This window comes from Mesocricetus auratus, unplaced genomic scaffold, assembly GCF_017639785.1.
Source record: "Mesocricetus auratus isolate SY011 unplaced genomic scaffold, BCM_Maur_2.0 Super-Scaffold_100018, whole genome shotgun sequence".
Lineage (NCBI taxonomy): Eukaryota > Metazoa > Chordata > Mammalia > Rodentia > Cricetidae > Mesocricetus > Mesocricetus auratus.
In genome coordinates, this window is record NW_024429199.1 from 28,241,868 (window position 1) to 28,249,345 (window position 7,478).

Here is a 7,478-nt window from a genome sequence, read left to right on the forward strand (position 1 = left end):
TGTGAGTGCCCCCATAATGACGTTTTGTTTGGTCAAACTTGATCCATCTCCTAAGACGTCTGCTAGTCCTACCTATGCATTCCCGTAGAAAATCCACTCTTTACAAAGAGTTCTGCTAATTCAACCTAGCAAGAGAACCCCTTGCTCACAATACCTGGGCTCCTCAAATCTCTGATGTGGTTCTTTTTCCTCCACTATCTTCCAGGTGATGCCTAATCTCTTCCCACTGTTTTCAATAAGAATCCTGATGGGTTGATTTAGCCACAAAATCCCCACTAGGCCTGACGTTGTCTAAGTAATTCTCCCATCTACTATCTATCCCGCTCCTGTTGGTTCTTACTTGCCCATGAGCTAGTCAGGAGTTGGGTGTAATCTCTCCCCTCGATTGTAAGATCCCTTTGCAGAAGTTTCCTATGGCCACTCTGATAGTCCTGAATAGTCTGCCTTACTGCCCCCCAACAAGTGTCAGTGGGTAATATTTTCTTTAATACCCTTGTTTTTATTTTGTCTGTTGAGATTCTTGTTGCTATGCAGTACATGCTCTTTCCACCCCCAACCCCCTTCCCCCCACTCCCCCACCCCCACCTAGTGTGGGGATGAGAGACCAGAGCTCCCAGGCTCGGCCCATGTTCACTTGTAATGATAAAGGGATCAGACTTAACTACTCTGCTCTGGAAGGAGAAGGTGACAACAGATCACTTGAGGATGAGATTCTGGGTTGCCCTGAGATGTTATTAGCAAGCTGGAGCAGCAGAGGTGTGGGTTGAAGACATGGGAAATCTACAGTAAGATGCACGATGCCTGGACAAGAGACAGTTAGCAACAGAGATGGCCTTGAAATAAGCTGTGATGTTGGTGGAAAAACATTCACTCCACTACCTTTCCTCTATCAAAATTTCCAGGAAATGAAGTCATTCAGAATCATAGGAGACTGTGTGTAGCTCAGTGTGGGGAGGGAGCACTGCCTGGTGTGCACAAAGCTCCAGGCTTCATCCTCAGCACTGGATGCAGGTAAGAGAGGAGGAGATTGGAATGGGTACCACTATCCAGGCACTGTGAGTAATCCCAGCATTTGAGCAATGAAGTAGGACTGGCTTGTTTAAGGGTGGCCTAGGACTGTGTAAGTAGACAAAGTATGACAAAGAAGAAGGAAAAAGAAGATGCCGGGGAGGAAGAAAAGGGGAAGAAAGAACTGAAAAGTAGTAAGAAAGAAGAAAGATTAATGGACCCTGGTGAGTTGTCCCCATTATCAAATAAATGTATGAAACAGGTGGAACCGGTTGACATAAGCATGTGTGTTTGTGACTGCTGGGACATGATACTTCTATCACCCTCAGCAGTGACGGGGTAGCAGACACCTCCATGCCTTCAGCCTCTGGGAGGACAAGGCTCAGCTCAGGGTTGAATTATCCAGGAATTCTCCAGAAATTGTCCTTGGGAGAAGGAAGTTGACTAAGCTACTAGTCCAAGGACAGTTGACTTCCAATAACCACTCAGAGGGTTTAGGAGCCTAACATTCCCTGGATTTTGTGTGATGCTGGTATTGATGGATGGATGGATGGTTGGATGGTTGGATGGTTTGATGGATGGATGGATGGGTGGATGCAGGGCGTCTATATATGGTGCGGGTTGAACTAGAACTTACTTTGTAGACCAGGTTGACTTCGAGTTCAGAGATCTGCCTGGCTCTGCCTCCTAGGTGCTGGGATTCAAGGTGGTTCCCACCAGGACCATTGTGTTTAGGGATTTCTTGGTGCCATGCCATCTCAGCTCCAATGATCTCAGGATTGATGGAGCTTTAACATAACAGCTCTCCCCCTGTGTCCAGTGCTATGCTTTCTTGACTTCCTTATGACTGTTGCTCTGACAGTCTGGGACCTTGCCATTTCCAAGGCAGCTGTCTCAGAATTTGATTCCCAGTAACCTGACCTACGCGTTACCTAAACACTTTGGCTTTTACTCATTGGGTTCTTGCTACCAATCACTTAGACTTATTACTATAGTCATTATGACCAGTGTGACTGAATATTACATAAACAAACGATTGACCATGGCTCTGCTGGACAAGCTGCCGCTGAGTCAGACTTAAAGCTGGGTTGCAGGTTTGAGAGCTCAGCAGCAGAGCTGAGTCCAGATGCTCAGGTGAAAGTGCAGGGTCAGGTCAGGACAGTGTGGAGACGACTGGATGACATGTCCAGAAGGGTAAACAGGATAAGTAAGTAGCTAGCATCAACGGCAGATGCTGAGCCACAGTCCCTGCAGCAGTCAGTTCCTTGGTCCCTACACACACACACAAACATACACACACACACACACACACACACACACACACACACACACACCAGATGGTGTGGACAATAGGTTGGTGGGGCCATCACCATGATGGGGAGACAGGAGACTCGGAGTTCATAAGCAGTTAGGGACAGGCTCCAGGAAGACCAGTCGGTGTCTGGACAACACTCATATTGTCAGCTGATACTCCACAGATCAAGGGCCTTCTGCTCGATGACCTTTAGGTAATCGCATGAATATGAGAGCGCTTCATCTTTGGGAGGAAAGAAGTTTCCCCTCCCCTTTCCCCCACTATTGTTCTCTTTGAGCTGTAGCCATGTTTTATTGTTTTTAAGATTATATTTATTGGGGGATCATATCATAGTGCATGTTGCGTGATACTGTTCCTGGGGAGATTTGAACAAACGTCTACTCACCCATGATAGGGGAGTGATGATGGAACAAAGTAACAATACTACCCAAATCCAAGTAGGTAGGCGAATGAGTTTTATTGGGGATATGGGTGAGGAGTTCCTTAGGGGAACAGACACGACTTGGCGATGGAAACCCGGAACACACCACACAACTTGCAGGCAGCTCCACAGGTTGGAGAGTCTCCTTTGGCTGGAGAGCTCTGTTGGTCGGAGCCTTTTTTCCAGGCAGCTTGGCTGGTTTCTGCTTCTTAGAGAGTAGCTCAGCTTATCTGAGAATATCTCTCAGCAATCTTTACTGCTTATCTATGCTCTGGGAGAGAAGGGCCTGGAAGAGTAATTCTCAACCTATGACTCGCAACCCGTTCAGGGGTCAAATGATCCTTTCACAGAGGTCACCTAAGACCATCAGAAAACACAGACATTTACATTACGATTCACAACAGTACCCAAATGGCAGTTATGAAGTGGCAATGAAAACTGTTATGATTGGGGGTCACCACAGCATGAAGAACTGTGTTATAGGGTCTCAGCGTTAGGACGGGTCGAGAGCCACTGGCCTAGAGAATCTCTCTGGTCAGTTTCAGGGACTTCCTGAAACCATGAATTGCTTACTCCATGAGCTTAGCAAGTTTCCCTGTAAACATTCTATGTGTTAAGGGACTCCCCCTTAAAACATCCTATTTTACCTCCCTTTAAAATCCTGTTTTAAAACTGGGCATTGGTGGCTCATGCCTTTAATCCCAGTACTCAGGAGGCAGAGGCAGGCAGATCTCTGAGTTTGAGACCAGCCTGGTCTATAGTGCAAGTTCTAGAACAACCTCAAAAATAATACAGAGAAACCATCTCAAAAAACGAAAAAAATCCTGTCTTAAAATATCCTGTGCGGAGGTCAAAGGACAACGTGTAAGAGTCAGTTCTCTCTCCACCACGTGGGCTTCAGGTTGGCAGGCTTGGCGGCAAGCACTTTTTTTATTGGCTGCGCCATCTTGCTCACTCCTGTTCTGTTATTATTTAAAGGCACAGTCTTTGCTGCTTGGAAGGAATCTGACTGATCCCTCTATCTCTGGAGTCCTTAGGCTTCTATTCCTCATTGTCCATTAGACACGATATGGGGTCACAAACCACAATGATTCCATTAGGTGTCCACTGTTTTAGCGGCTGCAAGTGAGGAGGTCACATCCCTTCCTCTGTCCAGTGTGTCTGATAATTTCTTTTTTCTGATAGAAGTGTATGTGCTCCTGAAGCCCCAATTTGCCCTGATAATTTATAGGGAATAATCATCTATCAGTCTGTGCTTCAGGAGTGGTGTCAGACAGATGGTGTGACCACATGTCCTCTCAGCTGCAGTGTCATCCCGCACCCTCAAAGGAGAGTTGTGAGCTGCTTGGAAAACAAGTCTCTCAAGGCAAGGCACAGTCTGAAAGATTACTGTGTTTCCCACAGTATGGAGTACCTTAGGGCTGGGCACAGCCTGGTCTCAACAAGCTGCAGTTAACTTTCTCATGGGTTTATGGGGAGAGAGAGTAGGGGTTTGGAAAAATAACATAGCATCCACATATGGGACACATAATATATTCAATGTGCAGTTTCTGTTTGATGTGAAGTTTGAAATAGAATATAGTCGGCTGGTTGTTATATTAATATGTGGTTTTTATTTTTGAAAAATAATTATTTTTACAAAATATACTCACTTATGAAAACTCAGAATAATTCAGACATGAATTAAAAAAAAACAAATCAAGTTATCTGGAATCCTGCAACCTACAGATACCTATTGACATTTCAGTGAATATTATCAGCAGGATTTGCTCAATATACACAAAATATATGAGGCATAAAATATCAAATAAATAAATCCATTGTATCAGTGTGGACTTTTGGATGTACATATCACTATGTATTACATAATCAGATCAAACAAATAGATACATTATATATTACTAGATGTAGTAACAAGGAACAGAATGTTGTAATACATAGTACATTCTTTATTTGATATATGCTTACTTCTTCCTAATCTCTTTTGTAGTGTGTCTTATTTGATCCACTATAACTTGTAAGTGGAAAGCCTGTTTTTAAACTTAATACAAATCATTTCTCTCCTTCTTTTGAAGCCATCCATATAAATGATAAAATTAGAATAACAATAAAAACATGTATCCCCCAGAAGATATGAAGCAGCCTTATATTGCCAATTGGATTTATTCTCAATAAAAATTTATTTTCAATTTATTTACTTAACTGGGAAATAATCTTAAAATTTGTATGTTTTGGCTACTGCGGCTGTAAGTCTGTGAGACTGAAACTATCTGATAAATTTAGGATCTCATATTTGCATCCACCAATTTTTCCATTGTTAGTTTTACTGGCCTGTATAGGAATTGATGACGGTGATTTCTTCCAGTAAGGAATGTCACCTAAGCAAGGAATCTGGTTTATCAGGAGCAAAGGCACAGAAACCTTCACGCAGTTACTAGCACCAAAAGATAAACGGAATTCTTGTGAAATTAACCAGCATTTTTTGTTTGTTTGTTTTAATCCTTAAAATAAAAGACAAACCAACATGCATCAAGTGCTTGCCTATTCCACCCAAGGCTGTTTTTCTCTTAGTTTCTTTTGTGAATATTCTCAGTGTAGTATGTTTTTTGTGGGGGAATCTGACTTTTTGACAGGGAGAGAAGGTAATTTCTTATCTCTGTTCTGTAGAGGAAAAGTGCCTTCGTGGTACTTAAGAGTTGTTTCATGGACCTTGCTTCCTGCTTAAGCCTATGGCAGGCTTTGCTCCTGTCAGTTTTGCCTTTCCTGTGGGTGCTTAGGGTTTGTTTCTGTGCAAATTTAGAGACTAAATATATGGAAATTAAAAGGAGTATATATCTTTGTGGCTGTAGCAATAGAAGGCAGTGAGTCAAAACAAAAACACAATTACTAAGAAGTCATAGCCACCTGGATTTGTAGCTCAATTCTGGGAGTAACATTAATCAAGTAGTCTAATGTAGTTTTAACCTCTCTCAGCCTCACTATCTTTCATCATAAAATGGAATACTGCATTTGGTCCAAAAGTGAGAGCTGATATGTCATAGGTTGTTATATAAATGGTGTTTATATGGCAGCTTTATCAAAGACAAGTGTAATCATTGTAATAGAGATTCCTCATACTTGGTTTTTGTTCAAATAATTCAAACTACTAGAGAGGAGATTCATCATTAAAACATAAATAAACACCTATAGCATCTATTTCTTCCATGTTACTGAGTTATTGCTATTCTGTCAACCCATTGATTAAATGAAACTGGACCATATCTAGTAAATGAGGAACTATCAACTAGCATTCTAGCCAGAAAGCATTTAGTAATTAAAATCACCTACTATTTCAATGATATTGTTCTTTTTGTTTTGGTATATTTGCACAATGTAGTGGAATCAAATGTTTTATACCATCTATGCATTTAATTTTCATTTTTGATATTGTGTGTTGGGGGAGGGGAAGAGAGAGGTATATAGGTAGACGCAGCCACAACATGTGTATGTAATGGAGTTGGTTCTGTCCTTGTACTATGTGGGTTCAGGGGATTGAACTCCACTCATCAGGCTCGGATGCAAGCACTCTTACCCCCTGAGCCATCTTGACAGCCCAGAATCAAATATCTGAATACCACATGTAGCTTTCAGGTTTTTTTCTGGTGGATATTATTTTCTTTTATAGTATAGGAGCTGAATTTCTTTTTACCAGCCATGTCTCAGGCACTTTCAGTTAAAGTATATTTATGAAGGCAGTTCAGGTTCTTGCATTATAGTCTCGGCCTTTTATATTTCTTCTTCTCTTCCCAATTCTTCTTGGGAACATGTGAGAACAGTGGGCAGAGGTCAGTTTACATGATTTCCAAGGTATGAAGGAGAGGGGACCTCAAATCCACAGGCAAGAGTCCTTGTGCTGCCTCTGGCTCCAGGGTGGGGTGCCTGGTATAACCTGATGCCCAAGCTTATGGTGAGGTGGCCCAGAGTTGGCTGGTCCAATCTGGCTTTTGGGAACATTGTGCTAGCTAATATCAACAAAGGACTAGCAGATTGACCTGCAAATCAAGTCTGTACTTAGCAGCCTTTTGATCCACAGCCTTTCCATTGTTAGTTTTATTGGCCTGTGAAGGAATTTAGGAAGGTGATTTCTTCCAGTTAGGAATGTCACCTAAGCTGGGAATCTGGTTATCTGTTGCTGTGTGACAAATTACCTCCAAATTCCACAGTGTAAATCATGATTCTTTGGGTCAGAAGTCTGAGAAGAGATTGTCTTGGCAGTTATCCTTTGTCTTATTTGTGTGGTCACCCCAGGGACACATGGGAGAACATTCAGCTTGGCTTACCCCTGTGATTGGCAGCAGCTAATATTGCCTGTGATCCAGGAGCTCAACCACAGCGCCTCCTACCTGTCCAAGTGCTTGGGCTTCTTACAGCTTGGTTGGTTGACAAGGAATCAGTGTAACTGGGGTTTTAAGAGAAAGTTATCCGAAGGACAGGTTTCTAAGAGATCCAGGCAGGCTACAGCATCATCTTGTCAGATTCCATCTATTAGGTGAGTCATGAAGACCAGCCAAGATTTAATTAGAGGAAAATCATGTATCACTCTTAATGGGAGGGGCTGCCGTTTCTTATTATGATGGATATGTCAAGTCAGATAATTTGTCATCTGAAGCCATTTATGCCGTAACTGGCTCCTCATCTGGTTACCAAGGTATGCACCTTCCACAAACTTTAATGATCTAGAATGTCCGTACATCA